Source organism: Narcine bancroftii, chromosome 3 (genome assembly GCF_036971445.1).
Source record: "Narcine bancroftii isolate sNarBan1 chromosome 3, sNarBan1.hap1, whole genome shotgun sequence".
Taxonomy (NCBI): Eukaryota; Metazoa; Chordata; class Chondrichthyes; order Torpediniformes; family Narcinidae; genus Narcine; species Narcine bancroftii.
In genome coordinates, this window is record NC_091471.1 from 91,065,470 (window position 1) to 91,088,775 (window position 23,306).

Here is a 23,306-nt window from a genome sequence, read left to right on the forward strand (position 1 = left end):
GTTGACAGTTCCAATATTCCGACCTATGGCATCAGGAAGATGAATGTCAAGTTCAAGAATCATCTCTACACTTGGCCATTTATTACAACAGCAGCATCCCGACCTTTGCTTGGTGCAGATTTTCTTCAGGCTCATTCATTCCTCAGTGACCTAAAAGGGCTTCAGCTGATAGATGGAACTACTTTTCAGACTATTCCTCTGGCAGACGCCTATACCCCTGCTCTGCACCTTCAAACATTATGGAAACCAGTAGATGAATCTCCAAGCTGCTGGAAGAGATTACTACTCTATAATTTTCTGCCTCCACTGTAAAGCACGGAGTTACTCACCACATTTGTACTAAGGGCCCTCCTATTCATGCTAAAGTGAGTCACTTGCCTCCAGAGAAGCTGCACTTAGCTAAGGAAGAGTTTGCCAAGATGGAGGAACTAGGCATAATTCATAGGTCTGACAGCCCCTGGGCATCACCATTACATATAGTCCCTAAACTCAATGGAGGTTGGCGACCATGTGGAGATTACAGACAGCTTAATGATGCCACCATTCCGGATCATTATCCAATACCTCATATTCAAGATTTCTCAGCTAATTTGGATGAAGTGAAGATTTTCTCCAAAATAGACTTGGTACGTGGCTATCACCAAGTACCGGTGGAGCCAGAAGACATTCCAAAAACAACAATAATTACCCCGTTTGGGTTGTTCGAATTTTTACGAATGCCATTTGGATTAAAAAATGCCACTCAGTCATTTCAATGGGTGAAGGATGCTTTAGGACATGCTATGACTAATGTCTTCATTTACCTCAACAACATTTTAGTGGCCAGTGGGACTAAGAAAGAACATATGGAACATCTTCAAGAGTTTGAACTTACCATCAATCCAGATAAATGTATTTTTGAAAAAGAAATAATTGATTTCTTGGGGCATAGGATCACTCAGCAAGGCGTGACTCCAGCATCATGGAAACGTCGAGTATATGACTCTGTGCATGGTCTCTCACATCCATCGATGAGATTGATCATTCGTATGGTTTTGGACAGGTTCATGTGGCCCAGTCTTAAAAAAGATGTTATACAAATGGTGAGGTCAAAAGCAAAGGTTTAGCGGCACACTAAGGCAGCACTGCAGTCCTTCCCAGCAGTTACTCGGAGTTTTGGTCATGTCCACATGGACATCGTTGGTCTGCTTCCTGTTTCAAGAGAAAACCATTATTCTTTTACAGTAATAGACAGGTTTACGCGGTGGCCCAAGCCATGTCCATGGTAGATGCTACTACAGACATATGCTCAGGCATTACTTAGTTCTTGGGTGTCTCATTTTGGTTTAGTAGCACAGTTACTTTGGATAGAGGACCACACTTTACTTGCCTTTCCCCAGGCTAATGGAATGGTGGAAAGATTTCATCGACATTTCAAGTCAGCTTTGATGGCTCGGTTAGGGGGCCCAAACTGGGCTGATGATTGCTGGGCATTAGAACAACTCCAAAGGAGTACAGTGCACCATTGATATTTCCAAGGGAATTCATCCCCTACCATTCCAATGCTAATGATGATCTTAAGGAACTGTTGAGCAGGCTAAGGGAGACCCTAGGTAAATTGACCCCAATACCACCATCACACCATCATCACATGGATGACACTCTTCCTTTGTACCTTAAGATCTCAAAAACTGCAAATATGTCTTCCTCCGAAGGGGAATACTTAGTCAACCTTTACGGATGCCCTAAGAAGATCTTATAGGATACTCAGACAAACTAGGTTGTTCATCATCTTGGATATTGGAGGGAAGCCAGTCTTCCACTATTGACAAGTTTAAACCAGCTCACGTGGACAAGTCTTCCCCACTGTAGCAACTAACAGTCCGTCACAGAGGTCAACAACCTAAAAGACAGACAAACCTTCATGCCAGTTCCGGGGGGGGGGGGGGTGGGTGAGGATGGGGGAGGACCATGTTACGGTGCTCTGGTGGCACTACAATTCCCAGGAGGCATTGAACTGGCCATTTGATGTCAGTGCATGATGACGTCGGTGTATGTCGAGTGTGTGATTCAGGCTTTTAAAAGGTTGAGCGGGTGATGAAAAGTAAATCCATTAGATTTACTCCAGAAATGCCTTGTGTGGCTATTTTGTTGTGTCTACTGTGATTCCAGTGGCCACAAGGCCATATTTGGAATATTGTGTTCAGTTTTGGTCACCTAACTATAGGAAAGATATCAACAAATTTGAAAGAGTGCAGAGAAGATTTACTAGGATGTTGCTGGGACTTGAGGAACTGAGTTACAGAGAAAGGTTAAACACATTAGGACTTTATTCCCTAAAACAGAAGAATGACGGGAGATTTGAAAGAGATATACAAAATTAGGATGGGTATAGATAGAGTAAATGCAAGTAGGGTTTTTCCACTAAGGTTCGATGAGAAACAAAACAGAGGACAGGATTAAGAATGAAAGGAGAGAAGTTTAGGGGGAATATTAGGGGGAATTTCTTCACACAGATTGTGATGAGAGTATGGAACGAGTTGCCAGCTGAAGTGGTAGGGACAGTTTTAATATTTAAGAAAAAAAATGGGCAGATACATGGATGAGAGAGTTGTGGTGAGATATGGATTGTGTGCATGTCAGTGGGACTAGACTGAATAATAGTTCTGCACAGACTAGAAGGCATGTTTTCTGTGCTGTAATGTTTACTGGTTCAATGGTTCTACTCCCAATACTGGCAGCAGTTTACTGATACCTTCTGAAAAGTATAAGAATGTGAGAATAAAACACAATTAATTTCACTGTGGAACCTCTCAAGTTGCAATAGCCATGAGGCAATTTTAATCTTGCCTTTGGCAGTTCAGTATGAATTCCTGACAGCATTTTCCTGTCAGTCCATAGCACCTTTAACCTGCTCTTATGAAATAGGAAAACAAAAACCCTAAGGAAAACTGACAGAGTCTTTCTTTAAATATTTAGAACAGGATGATATGATTCTAAACGTGGAAGAAAATTATCAGATGAACTGTGTGGAATTATGTACTCCCATTATCATTTCCATTTTACTGGGACTGTCACTTTAAGAGCTAATAAATCAAACTGCAAGCCCTTCAAGCTTGGAGGGGACTTTTGCTGACAGCAGTCTGGGACAGCGGGCACTCATTTCACTACTTCTGAAGAGAGAGGAAGAGTTCCAGGGACACAGGTGCAAAATCATGTGACCAGCATAGTAAAGAAACAGCACATTGTTTGATAAGGGGCCATTTTAAGGAAGCAGCACTTTGGAGGAATACTGCGCTGAAGTGGTCTCATGTGGTAATGGGCAATTGGTTTGTTTTCTCTCTGTAAGGAAAATTAATGTACGACACAATGACCATTGAGAAAGTCATTTTGGCTGAACCACAAAAGGGTTCTGGAAGCTTTGTGAAAGCCACTCACTTTATTTCCCCTATGCAAAGAAAAGGGCAGTTTTGACTACCACTCATCTGAAAGGACATTTTCTCTGGAAGCATCTCGACAAGGATTTCCTGAGTTTACAACAGTCTGTCAACCGGTCTCTCCCACCTACTTCATAATCACCTCTTTGCCTCAATTTAAAGCCTATGTGTCAACACTGGTTTTCTGACATTCCAGAATTGTGCCAAAGCTGTGATGGCTTAGGTATTCCCCTCCCCTCCCCCCCCCCACACATACACACAAATATTTGCACATAGTTGAGGGTTAAGTTTAGATAAGTTAGATAAGGTGTTATATTATTGGTAATTAATAAATAAAACTATTATTTTTAAATGTAACACTGTCTTGGTGAATTTCTCTTGCTGCTGTCTGAGTACGTAATGGGTTAAAAAAGGAAACAGATTTATTTGAGCCAGGAACAGTCAGTATCTCAGTCTGGTAGGCATTTCAGAGAAGATCCCATGCAATTTAGAAGAATGAGAGGAAACCATTCAAACATGAAATCCTGAGCTAACTCAATAGTTTGTTGCATTATTGGAAGAGGTTGGATATGCTGGGTCTTTATTCCCTGGAGTGAAGCTAGCTGAGGAGTGATCTTTCAGAGGTTTATAAAGTTCACATCCTCCTGTTTGGAGGCCTGTATATAACTGCCAATAGGGTCCTTTTACCTTGATCATTCCTTAACTCAACCCATAAGGGTTCTACCTCTTCTGATCCTATGCCTCTTCTTTCCAATGACACATAGGCTTTAAATTGAGGCAAAGAAGTGATTATGAAGTAGGTGGGAGAGACCGGTTGACAGACTGTTGTAAACTCAGGAAATCCTTGTCGAGATGCTTCCAGAGAAAATGCCCTTTCAGATGAGTGGTAGTCAAAACTAACATAGGGGAAATAAAGTGAGTGCCTTTCACAAAGCTTCCAGAACCCCTTTGTGGTTCAGCCAAAATGACTTTCTCAAAGGTTGTTTCTTTGGCTTGGCTTCGTGGATGAAGATTTATGGAGGGGTAATGTCCACGTCAGCTGCAGGCTCGTTTGTGGCTGACAAGTCCGATGCGGGACAGGCAGACACTGTTGCAGCGGTTGCAAGGGAAAATTGGTTGGTTGGGGTTGGGTGTTGGGTTTTTCCTCCTTTGTCTTTTGTCAGTGAGGTGGGGTCTGTGGTCTTCTTCAAAGGAGATTGCTGCCCGCTGAAGTGTGAGGCGCCAAGAAGCACGGTTTGAGGTGATATCAGCCCACTGGCGGTGGTCAATGTGGCAGGCACCAAGAGATTTCTTTAGGCAGTCCTTGTACCTCTTCTTTGGTGCACCTCTGTCTCGGTGGCCAGTGGAGAGCTCGCCATATAACATGATCTTGGGAAGGCGATGGTCCTCCATTCTGGAGATGTGACCTGCCCAGCGCAGTTGGATCTTCAGCAGCGTGGATTCGATGCTGTCGGCCTCTGCCATCTCGAGTACTTCGATGTTGGAGATGAAGTCGCTCCCATGAATGTTGAGGATGGAGCGGAGGCAATGTTGGTGGAAGCGTTCTAGGAGCCGTAGTTGATGCCAGTAGAGGACCCATGATTCGGAGCTGAACAGGAGTGTGGGTATGACAATGGCTCTGTATACGCTAATCTTTGTGAGGTTTTTCAGTTGGTTGTTTTTCCGGACTCTTTTGTGTAGTCTTCCAAAGGCGCTATTTGCCTTGGCGAGTCTGTTGTCTATCTCGTTGTCGATTCTTGCATCCGATGAAATGGTGCAGCTGTGATAGGTAAACTGGTTGACCGTTTTGAGTTTTGTGTGCCCGATGGAAATGTGGGGGGGCTGGTAGTCATGGTGGGGAGCTGGCTGATGGAGGACCTTAGTTTTCTTCAGGCTGACTTCCAGGCCAAACATTTTTGCAGTTTCTGCAAAACAGGACGTCAAGTGTTGAAGAGCTGGCTCTGAATGGGCAACTAAAGCGCGATCATCTGCAAAGAGTAGTTCACGGACAAGTTTCTCTTATGTCTTGGTGTGAGCTTGCAGGCACCTCAGATTGAAGAGACTGGCATCCGTGCGGTACCGGATGTAAACAGCGTCTTCATTGTTGAGGTCTTTCATGGCTTGTTTCAGCATCATGCTGAAGGAGATTGAAAAGAGGGTTGGTGTGAGAACGCAGCCTTGCTTCACGCCATTGTTAATGGAGAAGGGTTCAGAGAGCTCATTGCTGTATCTGACCCGACCTTGTTGGTTTTCGTGCAGTTGGATAACCATGTTGAGGAACTTTGGGGGGCATCTGAGGCGCTCTAGTATTTGCCAAAGCCCTTTCCCACTTACGGTGTCGAAGGCTTTGGTGAGGTCAACAAAGGTGATGTAGAGTCCTTTGTTTTGTTCTCTGCACTTTTCTTGGAGCTGTCTGAGGACAAAGACCATGACAGTAGTTCTGCTGTTTGCGCGAAAGCCGCACTGTGATTCTGGGAGAACATTTTCGGCGACACTAGGTATTATTTTATTTAGGAGAATCCTAGCGAAGATTTTGCTTGCAATGGAGAGCAGCGTGATTCCCCTGTAGTTTGAGCAGTCTGATTTCTCGCCTTTGTTTTTGTACAGGGTGATGATGATGGCATCACGAAGGTCCTGAGGCAGCTTTCCTTGGTCCCAGCAGAGCTTGAAAAACTCATGCAGCTTGGCATGCAGAATTTTTCCGCCAGCCTTCCAGACCTCTGGGGGGATTCCATCCATACCTGCTGCTTCCCTCTGCCTACCTGCCTCTCCTTCCGATACAAGTACATAACAGCCACATTAATGTGATGATGACTAATGAAACCTTTTGAGACAAACTGTTTGAGGGATGAATAATGACCAGAACATCAGCAAGAATCCCCTCCTGTTTTCCAAAAGCTGTATGATGAGACTTTGTGCTCAAATACCCTTGTGAAACTGAAACCCACACCCTGCTGAGTGAGAATGCAATGTACAGCACTGCAGATGGTATTAAAATCAGATGTCATCTCTTTTGCTAAAAAGCAAGGATAACACTGGACAATTGAGATTTTGCTCCCCGAACACTTTTGCATGTATTTTATGGATTTTGGATTGCTAATTATGAAAATCACCTTAAAAATATCCTATCACATATTTTTTTTTAGATTTAATGTATTTTTGTTGTTTCCTCTCATTTTTAAAATGCTTCAAGCATACAAAACCATGAAGTGCAATATTCCATTGAAAATTCATTTATTGCATTTGCACTTGAATTTCTTCCCTGCTGATCTTGGTGTATTCAATGATAAACGTGGTGAAAGGTTTCACCAGGACATTGTGATAATGAAAAAGAATAATGGATCAGGGCAACTGTAATCCATCAATGCTGGCCAACTATTGTTGGAGACTGACAAGAGAGGCATCTGATGCTGAGTACAAATGAAAATCAGCAGCAAAACATTTGATCTAATGCAAGGTGTCAGCGTCATTATGCGATTAAATACGATAAATTCAATAATTTCATGTTTCATGTTTCTCCAACTTACTATGTGATACAACAATTCTGAAATGATCTTTGTGCTCAGCTTGAAGTTGTTTATCATAATCCCCAATTTTCTTTCAGAAAGCAAATCTCTTGAGAAAAATTGTCCAGTGTAATCATTTCTAAAAGACTAGAACAAGAAACATAAATCACAACTCATTTAAAGAGAGAAAAATAAAGAGGCTGGATGAAGTTGAAACCTGATTAAGGTCCGGTTCTGGAAAACAATACTATCCAGCTTTTTTAATAATCATGGGTGTTCCATTTGCTTGTGGACAATTGTCAGGTAGTTTCTGCTCAATTACATTTCTGAGAATGGAAAATAATTTAACGTCATTAAATATGACATTAAATATGGCTGCATATTGTTAGTGGCTTTCAAATCAAACAAATCTTTTTGCTGCCTCTTTTGTGTTCTTTTCTAGTGATGCATCCAGTTGTAAACACAGAGGCATAACTTAAGGACATAAGAAATAGAAGCAGGCATCAGTGATCTTAGCTGCTTTAGCTTTGGCATTCAATAGGACAATGAATCTTAGTTTCAAGTTCATTTACCATAACCCTTGCCTCCCATTACAGTCCTGAATCCCCTTGCAGGGGATTATCTTGGGCAATCTATTAGGATCAAGGATGGCATGGCTGGTTTGCACTCTGCATTGGAAAAGGGAGTGTCTGATCCTTTTGATTCTTCTATACGTTTTCCAGTGCAAGGCTTCAATATTCACTGCGACATCCTAATGTTTCTTCTTCACTTTGGGTGGTTATAGGACAGAAAATTCAAGCGAACAATGGGGCTGATGCATTTCTTCAATAAAGCTCTGTGCACAACTCTTTCTGCTTGGTAATCTCTTCACATTAAAAAGCATAAATTTGATAAAACAATGTGGCCTGCCCATCAGGGCTGACTGAGTCAGCTCAGGGTCATAGAGCAGCACAGTATAAACTCTTCAGCCCACAATGTTGTTTTGGGTCCAAATCCATAGATCTCTCAATATTATCACCCAGGTTGATTGGTTAGTTAAGAAAGCTTATGGTACACTGGCGTTCATTCATCAGGGGACTGAGTGCAAAAGATAAGAGGTACTGTTGAAGCTCTTTCCAACTCTGGTTGGACCACAGTTGGAATAGTGTGTTCACTTCTGGTCACCTCATTACAGAAAGATGTGAAAGCACTGGAGAAGCTGCAGAGGAGATTTACCAGTATGTTGACAAATAAATCTTATGAGGCAAGGTTAGCAGAGCTATGGCTTTTCTCTTTGGAGCAAAGAAGGATGAGAGGGACCTTGTCAAATTCCTTACTAAAATCCATATACATCACATCTTTCCTACTTTCATCAATTTCCTTTGTTACCTCCTCAAAATACTCAATTCGGCTCACGAGGCATGACCTATTTCCCACAACGCCATGCTGACTATTGCTGAGAAGAATGCACTTCTCTACATGCCTATAAATCCTGTTTCTAAGGTTTTCTCTCCAATATTTTGCTGACTACTGATGTTAACGTTTCTGGTCTATAATTCCCAGGATTCTTACTATTACCTATTTTAAACAAGGGGTCTACGTTTGCTATTCTCCAATCCTCCGACACCTCCCCTGTAGTCAAAGAGGATGCAAAAATCATCACTGATGCCCTAGCAATCTCTTTCCTCACTTCCTGTAGTATGACTGTTCCTGGGGACTTATCTTAATGTTTTTAAGAAAATTATGCACTTCCTCTTTCTTAACCTCAACATTCTCCAGCACATGCACTTATTTGATTCTGACCTCACCTTGACCAAGGTTTTTCTTTCTAGAGAACATTGAAGCAAAGTTTTTATTGAGGACCCCGCCCCCACCTCCTCCTACCTCCTACTTCAGCTTTTCTTCTGTTCTTCAAGTATGCACCTTCTGTTCTTCATCTATGCATAGAATGCCCTAATGTTTTTCTTAATCCTTCTTGCCAAGGCCTTTTGTGCCATCTTATAGCTCTCCTAAGTCTTTTCTTAAGTTCCTTTCTGGTTGCCATATAATTCTCAAGAGCCCTTCTTGTCTTAATACTTCTTAAATCTATGTCTGCTTCCTTCTTCCTTTTAACTAGCTGTCTCATCTGTTTTGTCAAACACTGTTCCCTTATCCTACCAAAGGGACAAACTTATCCAAAACCCCACACAAGTGGTCCCTAAATATCCTCCACATTACTTCTGTGCATTTCCCCAAGAACATCTGTTCTCAATTTACTCTCCCAAGTTCCTGCCTAATCCCATCATAGTTTGCACCTTCCCCAATTAAGCACTTTCCTATTTTATCTGCTTTGATCCTTCTCCAGAGCTCCGTGATCAGGTTCATTTCACAGTACTAAATCTAGCATTGCTTCTCTCTAGTCGGCTGGTCCACATAATATGTCAATAATCCTTCTTGGACACACCTAACCTTCTGCTCCATTTATTCTTCTTGCAGTAAAGAGTAGCCAGTTAATAAGGTGAAGCCTCCCATGACAACAACTTTGTTATATCTGTAACTTTCTAAAATTTGCCTATTTATCAGCTCATCAGTTTCCTGTTTCTGACTTCCACTCACACTGACTTAGTAGACAATCCCTCCACAACATTCTCCCTTTCTGGTGCTGAGATACAATTTCTGATTAGTAATGCTACTCCCCCTCTCCTTTACCTCCCATTCTATCCCTTTTAAAACATATAACTCTCTGTACCTACATCAGCCAATCCTGCCGTTGTGTCAGCCAACTCTCTGTAACAGCCACCAAATTGTAATTTCATGTACTGATCCATGCTCTTTTCCTAATATTTTGTGCATTGAATTTACCATAATATTTCAAACCCTCCAATTGACTACATTTATGCTTCCTTCACTGCCTGTTCTTCCACATAAACTCATATAATTCTTTCCACCTATTCTTTGCTGTTACATTCTGTTTTTCAATCTTCTGTCAAACTAGTTCAAGCCCTCTCCAACAGCTCTTGCAAAACTGCCTGCTATGATATCAGTTCCCTTCTTGTTCAGGTGCAGCCCATCTTTTTTGTGGAGGTCATACCTTTCCCAGAAGAGATCCCAATAATCCATGAATCTGAATCCCTGCCCCTTGCACCAGCTACACATTTATCTGCCATAACTTCTTAGTCCTGCCCTCACTGGTGTGTGGCACAGGCTGAAATCCAGAGATTACCAGCCTTGAGGCCCCTGCTTTTAGCTTCATTCCTAACTTCCTATATTCCCTCTCAGGTCCTCTTATCTATTTCCCTATCTATGTAATTGATACCAACGTTGAATGAACATTTACTCTCACATTTAGTTTCCTTGGCTGACAAAGGACTATGGAGACTTTTCAAAGGAAACATTGGTGGTACATTTATCTTATTTTGTGATGTCCACTGTTGGTGTTTCATGACTTGGAAGAAAATGGGAGGGCAGGAATTTCTGCAGGCAGTAGTCCATGAGTTTTTGTCAGGTCTGAGGTCTTGATCTTCAAATCTTCCTCTTCCAATTGCCAAAGGCTGTGCTGGAACATTGAAAGGGGTGATGAACTTGATCATTAATCTCAGTCTTCACTTGGCTCCTGAGAGATGGTTTACTTTTTCCAACATCTCACTGTGTGGTAGATTGGGCAAGTTTCAGACGATCCTTTATCTTGCCTACTTTGAGTGCAAACCTCATCCTCTGATAACGTTCCACTGAAAGCCTACACAATGTCTTGGAGCCTAGCTTCTATGCATGCCCAAATAAAAATATAATTCACATACTTAATGATTAAGGTTTGAGTAACCTTGCTTCTGGGGTGCAGGCAGCGTAAGCTGAACAGATTTCCATTACTTCTGCAGGTTAGCTGTGCTCCAGCAGGAGGCTTGCCAGAAATGAGGTGTAACAGTACAGCAAGAAAGATTGAGAAATGCTTTGGTGCAATGGCACACCTTTGTTTGTATTCACTGAGAATCTGCCATGGATCCTTTGGTTAATATCGTGGCTTGCAAGTTATCATGGAGTGAAATAAAATGAAGATGATATATTTGGTCATCTGTTCCATAGGAGGGTGCACCATAGTCCCTCCAGTGGTGAGGTCACCTAAAAGTCCTATGTAGCTGCTGGTGCAGCTGCCTGCATTTTCTTGGGAGACCTCTGTATGCAAACAATCTGCACTGCCTTAACTGGGTGTTTCATAGAGCCCTTTGGTGAATCCATCAAGAAGGTCAGGGCAGAAGAGCAGTGACATTTCCAGGCAATGGGGACACTCAGGTCAAAACTTCCCTGTATATAGATGACATTCAGGCACATAATCGGTCTGCAGCTAGTTTCATTCTGCATCGGCAACTTGGAAAAACCAGAAGAGCAAAGCAATGCTTCTCAGTAACTGATCCAACTGACCCACCATCTCCTTCACAATCAGATTTGACAACCTGAAAGTGTTGGGGAAGTGGTTTGGAGGGTCAGTATACAAAAATTAGTTGGAATTGATCACAGAAGCCCACCAGAAATTGGGTGAGTAGGCGCAGTGCTTGCTCTCAATAACAGAGAAGAACTTAGTCATCAGAAGCAAGGTGTTCTTGGCTTTTAGGGGGAACATGGGGGGAACTTCTTCAGAGAGTGGTGGGGTCTAGAACAAGCTTCCAGCTAAAATGATGAAAGTGGACTCAATTTTAACTTGTAAGAAGAATTTGGACAGGTACATGGATGGGAGGGGTATGTAGGGCTGTGGACTGGGTGCAGTGGGACTAAGTTAAAAAGAATGATTCAGCACAGATTAGAAGGCCACAGAAGCCTGTTTCAGTGCTGTAATATTGTATGGTTCTATGGTGGTGCAGGTGTGGGTCATCCCCTGCACTTGCATCCTGGCGATCACCAGAGAAATGCTCTGGTTCACCATGAACAAGTCTGCAGACAACAGAGGCAAGGACATTCTCAATATGGCCCTCTTCCTGATGACTACCTCTGCATGTGATTGTATTAGGTGTGGAGGGCACCAAATGCCACCAAGTGGCACTATGTGCTGAAGTTCTACCTGTCCCACGTGTTATGGAGTATGGGCCTGGCTCCATTCACATGCAGTGTCCCAGTCAGCTGAACTTTGCCACACTAGCTGTCCTTTGAGGAAATGTTTTTCAAGACAAACTCCTTTTAGTGGGTTATATAAAAAGGGGTGATGAGTCAAGATTGAATACTTAGCTGAATGGTGCAACAACAACTTCTCACTCAATGCTACTAAAATCAAGGAGCTGATAATTGACGTTAGGAAGGGAGAGCCAAAGATGTATGATCCAGTAATCATTGAGTGATCAAAGAAGGAGAGGATGAGCAAATTTGAATCCCTTGGAGTCACTATCTTGGGACCTTTCCTGGACCCAATGTACTAATGTCATCATGAAAAAAAGCACGTCAGCAACTCTACTTCCTCGGGTGTTTGCAGAGGTTCAGTCTGACATTGAGAACCTTGGCAAATTTCCACAGGAACATAGTGGAAAGTATACTGACCGGCTGCATCATGGCTTGGTATGGGGGCACCTATATATCTGCAAAGGTAGTGGATACAGCCTAGTACATCATAGGCAAAGCTCTCCTCACCATCAACAAAATCTATGTGGAACACTGCCATCAGAGAGCAAGAGCAATCATCAATGATCCACACCACTCAGGACATGTTACTACCAACACGAAAGAGGTGTAGGTGCCACAGGACTATCACCAGGTTAAGGAACAGTTGTTCTTCCTCAACCATCAAACTCCTAACTCAATCAGAGACATGTTTAAGGACTCTTTAAACGTTATTTTTTTTCTGTATTTGCAGTCAATTTGTTTACATTTCTATCTTTTGTATACATATCTTATTCTTGAGTATAGTTCATACTGTTGATAGTAGAAATTTTACTTGATCCACAGGAAAAAGAGTCTCAGAGTTGTATGTGATATCATGTATGTACTCTGACAATAAATTTGAACGAGATTTACCACATGTACACCAGGAAGTGGTCAGTATTGAACTTCCTGTAGATCCTGAGAGATGAGGACTCGAAAGATACTGTCAAGTGGTTCCCTGAGCAGACATTCTGGATCATCTGGCAGAATGCCTCATTGCCAATATTCAGAAGCAAGCACCAGTTCTTGGTGTGGCAGGTGGGAGAAGCCCTCCCATTCAGATCCATCCTGTACAATAGGAATATCACTCCCAATGACATTGTTCTCGAGGAGACATTCGCCCACCTGTTTGCAGAATGCAGATTTGCTCAGAGTGTGTGGAGAAGGATGCAATGGTCCTTAACATGAATCAACCCCAGCAGCATTGTGACAGAGGTCTCTCTGATTTACCGACACACACACACAGACTGACATCCAGAAATAAAGAAAGCACAGGATGGATGTATTCCACGAAAAAAGAAAATTATGATTGGTAAAATGGCACAAATGTGGCTAACAAGAGAGGTCAAGGCTAAAATAAAAGCAAAAGGGAGGTCATACAAAGAAGCAAAAATTAGTGGGAAAACAGAGGAGTGGAAAACTTATAAAACTTACAGAAAGACAAAGAAAGTCATTAGGAAAGAAAAGGTGAATTATGAAAGGAAGTTGGCAAATAACATATAAAAGTATACGAAGAGTTTTTAAAAAATATATAAAAAGTAAAAGAAAGACACGAGTAGATGTAGGACCAATTGAAAATGATGCTGGAGAAATTATAATGGGTAACAAAGAAATGGCAGAGAAATAATATAAATATTTTGCATCAGTTTTAACTGAGGAAGACATTAGCAATATATGTGATAATCAGAGGTCTCAGGGATTACAGTCAGGATTACTAGAGAGATAGTGCTTAATAAGCTGAATGGACTAAAGGTAGATAAGTCTCCTGGACCTGATGAGGTAAACCTATGGGATCTGAAGGAGGTGGCTTTGGAGATTTTGGAGGCATTGGAATTGATTTTGCCAGAGATAAATAGACTCTGATATGTTTCCAGAGGATTGGAAGGTCACAAATATAGTTCCGCAGTTTAAGAAAGGAGGGAGGCAGAGGAAAATAAATTATAGGCCTATTAGTCTGACTTCGGTAGTTTGGAAGCTTTTGGAGTCGATCCTCATGGATGAGGTCATGTAATACCTCACAGTGAATAGCATGATAGGACATGGTAGGACCATGGTTTCATGAAGGGAAGATCCTGCCTGACCAAACTAATGGAATCTTTTGAGGAAATCTCAAGTAGGATGGACAAGGGAGAGTCTGTGGATGTTGTTTATTTGGATTTTTAAAAACCCTTCAATAAGGTCCCACTTAAGAGGCTGTTGAATAAGATGATCAATAAGGTGCCACTTAAGAGGCTATTGAATAAGATGAGAGCCCATGGAATTACAGGAAAGATATTAGATAGGGTGGAGCATTGGCTGATAGGTAGAAAGCAAAGGGTGGGAATAAAGGAATTGTGTTCTGGTTGGTTGCCAGATACTAGTGGTGTTCCACAGGGGTTGGCATTGGGGCCACTTCTTTTTACAATGAATATCAATGGTTTAGATTATGGATTAAATGTTTTTATGGCAAAGTTTGCAGATGACACCAAGATAAGTAGTAGAGTAGGAAGTGTTGAAGAAACGAAAAGGTTATGGAGAGACGTGGACAGCTTAGGAGTGTGGGCAAAGAAATAGCAGATGAGATACAATGTTGAGAAATATACAGTTGTATACTTTGGAAGAGTAAATAAATAGGCAGATTATTATTTGGAGGAGAAAATTCAAAATTCAGAATTTCAAAGTCACTTGCAGGATAACCTAAAGGATAACCATCAGTTTGGATTGGCAGTAAAGAGAGGATGCTGGCATTCGTTTCTTGAGAAATAGTGTAAAAGAGTAAAGAGGTGCTGATGACGCTCTGTGGGACAGTGGTGAGACCTCATCTGGAGTACTGTATGCATTTTTGTGCCCCTTATCTGAGAAAGGATGTAATAATGTTGGAGAGAGTACAGAGAAGATTTACCAGGCTGATTAATGGAATGCAAGGGCTAACACATGAGGAATGCTTAGCAGCTCTTGGATTCTATTTATTGGAATTTAGAAGAATGAAAGGGGATCTCATAGAAACATTTTGAATGCTGAAAGGATTGGACAGATTAGATATGAATAAGATGCTTCCCTTGGTAGGAGAATCCAGGGACAAGAGGGCACAGTCTTAGAATTAGAAGGTATCTATTTAAAACAGAGATGAGGAAAAATTTCTTTAGCCAGAGGGTCGTAGATTTGTGAAATTCATTGCCACAGACAGCTGTGGAGGCCCAATCATTGGGGGAGATTGTTAGATATCTAATTAGTCAAGGTGTCAAGGGATATAGGGAAAAAGCCAGAACTTGGAACTAGATGTGAGAACAGTTTAGCTCAGGGTGGATTCGCAGAGCAGACTTGATGGGCTAATCTTGCGAAATGCTGGAGACTATCAACTCGGTGAAAGACCCGAAACTTGCCGGTCTTTCATCACATGGAGATGTCAGTGAGGGAATGGTGCTGACTGGCTGAAGGCTTGGTGCAGCTAACATAAGGGTGCTTGTATAGAAAGATGACAGTCTAGAGTCCTTCTGTTACAGGGCATTGAGGGGCAGGCCATCAACCAACATAGGGAGGTAACAACAGGATGCAACAGAGTTGGCAATTGTGTAATTAGAGAACATATGCAACATTGATTGGAATGTATGGACATGACACAAACAATGAGAAGAGACTGAATGGTTTTCTTTTTTGTAATTATTTATTGTGAATAAAGTTTATTTTGGAAAATAAATCTAAGATATATAACCTGATCTCTTGGGGAGCTGCAACTAGTTGCACTTTTCTCTGGCATGCCTTAAGTCCACATATGCCTCATAGATCAACATACAGTGATTCTGTATCTATTTAAATTTAGACATACAGCATGGTAAAAGGCCATTTCAGCTCACGAGTCTGTGCCACCTAATTGACCTACACCCCTGATATGTTTCAAATGGTGGGAGGAAACTGGAGCACCTGGGGAAAACCCCCAAAGACACAGGAAGAATGTACAGACAGCATGGGGTTCATACTCCAGTCCTGATCGCTGGCGCTGTAAAGGCATTGTGCTAACCACTTCACTAATTGTGCTGCCCCAAAAAGTACCCTGTATGCAGGGAAAGTGTCAGGATTTGAAATGGTGAATGTGAGTGACAGGTGAAATGACTGTGTAGTTGTTTCCCTTCTCCAACACATGTGGCCCTTGATTATCAGGCTTTTCTTATGCATCAAGATGGCAAATGTGTAAGAGGGTGATCCTGGTGAGGAGGGTCAGACAGAGAGAGACTATCTAGAAATATAAGGCAAAGTATTTATGAAGAGAGGGAGTTTGCATGGGAGAAGGAAATTTGGTTAGATCACCTTGAATGATGTCCTATGCATCTGCAGACACTGCTTCTGAGGCAGCTGAATCCATGATCACCAGCCTTCATTTCTCTGGTTGGCTATTCCTGTGGGCTCAGCAGCCATACCTCCCCTCTAGAGCTTTAATCATTAGCCAGATCCAGCCTGATCCTTCAAGCTGGAAAAGAAAACTATTAAGTATTAGTATCGTGTGTGCTTGATAGTGGGTGCCATAGGTGAATAGCTGTAACAAATAATAAAATGTGAGATGATCTTGTGACTGGATAGAGATAACTATTTAGTCCATGACTTGATGGAAAGGACTTTTTGGTAATTCCCTTGGCCTTGCCCAGATACATTTGCTGATTACATTTCTTGGAGCATTGGGACCAGCTCTTGGAGCATTACCTCCCTGGGCATTTATCTCTCTGTCTACTTTTCCTCACTGGTTCTTCAGATCTTTCTTCGCTAGCTGGGGCGCTCAGTGTTCAAAGCCAGATTTCCATCAATGCTTCCAGGACTGTGGCAGTAAAATAGATGCTGTGCTCCAAATACCATGCTGCCACAGGTGGCCTCAATGCTCTCCAAGCTTTGCTGACTTCCAGTGGTTTTCAGATTAGGATCTGCAGAAAGCACTGGTTACACCCAAAAATGAATTTACAATCCTCATGTGAAACATCATCACATGGGCAAAAATGATGTACTGTTGGCACTGGAATAATTTACTGAGGGTTCTCTATTGCAATGCTAGTATCCTACCATATAGTAACATGTTGTTGTGAGCTTACAAATCTTGAACTTGTGCATCTTTTCAGTAGTTATTACAACTAAAAACTATATGTATTGTTACAAGATCAAACCAGCAACCACAAAGAAGTCATATCACACAGGGTAAAGATGAACAATTACCTTATTAACAAAATTCACCTTCAAACTTTAATTCAAAATCCCCCCTTTTATAACAATGCCCACTGATTACTATGCAAATTTCTATAACAGTGTAAAACTAATACATTCCACAGCCTAAATATAACATATGTAATTAAAGTCTAAGTTATATTTCCAACTAGCCCACAGTAAAACTTAGACACAAAACAAACACAAAACACACAAGACTCGCAAAACTTCGATCTCAACTGAAGCAAAGATCATAAACAAAATTCAGTTTGTTTGGTAATTGAAGCCAAAAGATCTTTGAGAGAGAGAGAGAGAGAACACAAAATTCGAAGTTGTCTTGTGTTGCTTGCAGAGAGAGGATCAACTGGCTTCGACTGGATCCTTCTGGATACCTTCAGAATGTTCATCCTTTTTTAAATACCAACATTCTAAACTGTCCTTCAGACCATGACTCATGCTCTGGGCCTTCTTCCACTCCACAGCACCCCCAGTGGTGGTTTATCGTCCAAGTCCAGAAATCTTAAGATAATTTTCTGCACATGCTCAGTCCGTCTCTCACTCTCTTAGCAGTCCACCTTCATCTTGGTTCTCAAAGGCAAACTGTCACTTTTAACATAAAACCACACAACACATAGGCCAATACACAACACAAAACACTGTAACACCTCCCCTACTAAAAAAATCTGGTTCACAAGAACAAATTTTTAACAATTAATGAAAGTATTACATAAATAAAATAAAATAAACACTCCATTTTTTTTACAATAAGTATGTGATTAGATTCATATCTACTCAGATTAACATCTTGACAATCTGCTATTACATTATCTGTCCCCTTTATATATGTAATAATTAAATCATACTCTTGAAACATTAAGCTCCAGTTCAATAACCGTCTGTTCTTATTTTTGATTTTAGACGGAAAATCAAATGGTTATGATCAGTATATATTATTAATGGTTTTTGAGCAGTACAAATATACACATCAAAATGTTGCAATGCTAAAACAAGTGCTAATAACTCCTTCTCAATGGTTGAATAATTTCGTTGATGGTCATTAAACATTTTTGAGAAGTATGAAATAGGATGTTCTACTCCATCACCATCCTTCTTCTGTAACAGTACAGCACCAACCGCTTTGTCACTGGCATCCACAGCTAAAGAAAATGGCTTTTCAAAGTTAGGGGACACAAGTACAGGCTGATGGCATAAAATGGCCTTTAACTTCAGAAAGACTTCCTAGCATGCATCTGACCAGACAATTTTTTCTTTATTTCCAAGTAGTTTTGTTAATGGGAGTGCAATTTCTGCAAAGTTTTTAACAAAATCTACGATAGTAGCCAATCATACCTAGAAATCTCCGAAGAGTTTTCTTATTTCCGGGGATAGGGAATGCAGTGATAATCAATACTTTCACTCCAACTGGTGCCACCTGTCCCTGTCCTACCACATAACCCAAATAAATTACAGTGGCATGTCCAAACTCACTCTTGCGCAATTTCACTGTGAGGTGTGCTTCCACCAATTTCTGAAATAACTGCTCTAATTCAAGCATGTATTATTCCCATGTATCTGTACTAATCACTAACTCATTGATATAGGCACCAGTGTGCTCTAAACCCTGATTTAATGCATTCATCATTCTCTGAAATGTGCCAGGTGCATTTTTCATCCCAAAAGGCATAACATTATACTCATACAATCCCGAAGGTGTAATAAATGCAGAAATCTCCCTGACTTTCTCTGTCAAAGGAACACACCAGTATCCTTTTAAGAGATCAATCTTTGTAAGAAACGTAGCCTTTCCCACCTTATCCATACAATCATCTATTCTGGGAATAGGGAATGCATCAGTCTTTGTCATCATGTTTACCTTTCAATAATCTGTACAAAACCTAATTGAGGTATTTGGCTTAGGCACCAGAACACAGAATGAACTCCAATTTGAACTTGATTTTCAGATTATGTCTTTTTGAGCATATAATCCACCTCTTGATCCACCAATCTGCTCTTTTCATGATGAACTCGGTAAGTATACTGCTTAATAGGCTTAGCATCACTGACCTCCACATCATGACAAGCCATAGTAATTCTTCTTGGAACATCTGGAAATATATCCTTAAATTTCATAAGTAATGTCTTCATTTTTTCCCTTTCTGATTTAGTCAAATGCATTAACTTGGTGTCAAAGTTTTGCAAAACTATAGAATTTTCCAGCATGGGTTTTACCACTTTCTGTGCTCCATGACCTTCCATGAAACTTATCTCATCCTTATTTACCTCTATAACTATCACCTTGGTTGAAATCCTAGTCTCCTCCTCAGTCATTTTCTCAAAGTAAGGTTTAAGCATATTCACATGACAGGCCTGTGTCTCTCTTTGACGATCAGGCCTTTCAATGACATAGGACACCTGGTTAATTTTTGATTTCACCTTATATGGTCCTGAAAACTGAGCTCTCAAAGGGTTTGACTGCATTGGAAACAAGACTAATACTTTGTTGCCAGGTTAAATGTCCCTAATTTTTGTTTTTTGATCATACCAAATTTTCATGTATCCCTGAGCAGTTTTTAAATTTTCCTTGCCATCTCGCAAGCCTGATGTAATCTGTTTTTAAATTTGAAAACATAATCCAACAGATTTGATTGTATATCATTATGTATCCACTGTTCCTTCAACAATAGTAATGGACCCTTGACTTCATGACCAAACACCAACTCAAATGGACTAAAGCCAAGAGACTCCTCAGTTGCCTCTCTAACAGCAAACAATAACAAATGGATTCCTTCATCCCAATCCTTATTATTTTCCATGTAATATGCCCTCATCATATTTTTCACAGTTAAATGGAACCTTTCCAAGGCCCCTTGACTTTCAGGATGATAGGCAGACGCCACAATTTGATGGGCTACCAATTCATACACCACCTGTTGAAATATTCCAGACATAAAATTACTCCCTTGGTCCAATTGAATTTCCCTTGGTAGGCCAAACAGTGTGAAAAAATTTAGCATAGCTTTCACAATCATCTTTGCTTTAATGTTTCTCAGGGGAATAGCCTCTGGAAACCTTGAGGCTATGCACATGAGTGTTAATAAATATTGATTTCCTGCTTTGGTTTTTGGTGATCACTTTTGAGAAGGGCTCCCCAAAAGCAGGGATGGGTTGTAAAGGTGCCACTGGTGGTCCTTGATTAGGCTTGCCCACCAGTTGGCAAGTGTGACAGGTTCTACAAAGGTTCACAAAATCCTTTCTTAATTTCAGCCAATAAAACTGTTTCCTTATTTTTTCTACCATCTTCTTCACTCCAAGCTGACCTCCTAAAGGTGTACTATGAGCCAACATTAATATTTAATTCCTGTAAGTTTTGGGAATTACAACTTGCCTTACTACTGCCCAGTTTTCACTGGCAGGTATCACTTGTGGTCTTCACTTTCTCATCAATATTCCATCTTGAACAAAGTAACCTACTGGCACAGTTGCAATTTCCTGGTTAGACAGAATCTTATCTCTTATGCCAGTAAGATCAGGATCATGCTTTTGTCTAGCTATTAATTCTTCTCTTAACCATGTTGGATAATCATGTTGAGGAACTTGGAGGGAACTTGGAGGGGCATCCGAGGCATCTTGGTGCCTCACAGTTCGGTGGGCTGCAACTTCCTTTGAAGAAGACCGCAGAGCCCACCTCACTGACAAAAGACAAAGGAGGAAAACCCAACACCCAATCCCATTCAACCAATTTTCCCTTGCAACCACTGTGACCGTGCCTGCCTGTCCCGCATTGGACTTGTCAGTCACCAACGAGCCTGCAGCAGACGTGGACATACCCCTCCATAAATCTTCATCTGCGAAGCCAAGCCAAAGAAAAGAAAAAAAAGAATCCTTCTCTTGACAACAGCAAAACTGGATCCTTAGGTTTGTCCTTAATGCTTGCCTCCACTACAGAATCATCTTACTACCTTTTTTCTAGCCATGGCTCTAGTAATGGCACACGCAGGGTAGATTTCCAAATCCTTTTCAGACTCATAAACCAATGGCTTCCTTGTGAGTTTCACTGCGGGTATGACTTTACCCTCTGCTAAATCATTCCCTAACAAAAGAGAAACTCCGTCCACCAGCAGACTTGATCTTATCCATATCGTAAAAGGGCATTAACTAAGTGTGATTTCATGACTATTCTATGTAAAGGTATAGGCTCTGCTTCACCATCAATGCCTTTAATTAAATTCACATCTCCAGTATCAGTCTCCTCACCAAAATTCAAAATGTTGCTCAATACAAGCGATTGGGCTGCTCTAGTATCCTGCAGGATTTTAACTGGCACTTGATTGGATCCTCCTTTAACTTAAATGAAACCTTCAGTCATGAATGGTTTAAAAATATCCCTAACTTTCTCACTCTGAACAGAGGCAGTTGGTAACACCACTTTCTCTTTCTTCCTTTTCAGTACAGGACAATTTGCTATTATGTGCCCTGGCTTCTTGCAATTGTGGCAAATAACACTCAAAAAATTTCTTTCACCCATTTCTCTTCCTCTCTTCCTTTAACCTCACTTCTAGATTTTCTTTCTACTCTGCTTGGATTATCAGCAGTATTCCTTTGAAAGGTTTTCCCTGGTATCCACTTAGGCTTGTGGGTGAAAGCATATTCCTCTGCGAATTTAGTCAATTTTTGCCAAGTTATTATATTTTTCTCTGCCAAGTACACTTGAATATCGTCACCAACACAATTTTTATCTCCTCAATCAGAATGATTTCCCTCAATAAATCAAAGTTATTTTCTAGTTTCATTGCAGCAAACCACTGATCAAAACACACAACCTTCCTATAAGCAAAATCCAGGTAAGATTGGGTTCCTGCTTTTTTAAAACTCCTGAACTTTTGTCTATAACCCTCTGGGACTAGTTCATAAGATCGGAGTATAGCCTGTTTTACAAATTCATAATTAGCTGCTTGTTGTACAATGAGACACAAGAACGCCTGTTGGGCTTTCCCTTTAAGAACACTTTGTAGCAGGAGTGACCACTGGTCTAGTAGCCATTTTTAATTTACACCTACTTTCTCAAAATGCTGAAAATACTGGTCTATTTCAGCTTCCTCAAATGGAGGAACTAACCTCACCTCTACTGACCAGCACGTGAGTTTTGTGCTTCTCCTTCTTGTGTTAGGGTCAGCTTTAATTTAGCTAGTTCTAGCTCATGCTTCCACTCTTTCTCTCTCTCCTCCATTTCTGCCTGCCTACTGCTTCCTACTCGGCTTTCCTTTCTGTCTCTCTTTTTTCCTCTAACTCTAGTTTTCTCAAAGCCAACTTTACTTTGAAGTTTTCTCTTTTGGAAACTGTTCTAATGCAGGTTCTTCAAATACCCTCTTTCCTACATAGTGCTTAACAATCTTTTGGGCAATTTCCTTTTTTTTCATCCCAGTTCTTACATGAAGACATTTTTAACTTGCCAACTATAACCATCAGTTCTGACTTTTTAGCCATTTTTAAATTAACCACTGAAGGGTTCGCTATGAACTGTTCAATATTCATAGTTGCTGGTTTTTCTGCTGGTGATTTATACACTCACTTTTATTTTTATTTTCAAGCTGAAGGTTGAGTCAAACTCAGATGACTGATAACTAAGCACAAGCCCTAAAGCTTCCAAATTGGTTTGATCCTAGACGATTCCCCCAAATTATGTTACAAGATCAAACCAGCAACCACAAAGAAGGCATATCACACAGGGGTAAAGATGAACAATTACTTTATTAACAAAATTCACCTTCAAACTTTAATTCAAAATCCCCTCCTTTTATCACAATGCCCACTGGTTACTATGCAAATTTCTATAACAGTGTAAAACTAATAAATTCCCCAGCCTAAATATAACATATGTAATTAAAGTCTAAGTTATATTTCCAACTAGCCCACAGAAAAACTTAGACACAAAAGAAATACAAAACACACAAGACTCACAAAACTTTGATCTCAACTGAAGCAAAGATCATAAACAAAATTCAGTTTGTTTGATAAACTGAAGCCAAAAGATATTTGAGAGAGAGAGCACAAAATTCAAAGTTGTTTTGTGTTGCTTGTAGAGAGAGGAACAACTGGCTTCGACCGGATCCATCTGGCTGCCTTCGGAATGTTCATCCCTTTTTGAAATCCCAACATTCTAAAC

The 23,306-nt window shown here is 40.9% G+C and overlaps 1 long non-coding RNA gene across 4 annotated transcripts in view; it reads right to left on the reverse strand.

The window, feature by feature from the left end:
• The window catches only part of LOC138757358 (uncharacterized), a 37,947-nt gene that overhangs the window by 12,588 nt on the left and 2,053 nt on the right, over positions 1-23,306 (reverse strand). For 2 of the 4 annotated variants that reach the window (XR_011353536.1, XR_011353535.1), the window contains exons 2-3: positions 16,265-16,424; positions 875-1,058 (exon numbers count right to left, since the gene is read on the reverse strand). This is a non-coding gene — a long non-coding RNA (uncharacterized lncRNA). The remainder of the gene's footprint in view (positions 1-874; positions 1,059-16,264; positions 16,425-23,306) is intronic. The other 2 variants (XR_011353534.1, XR_011353533.1) reach the window with 1 other exon arrangement.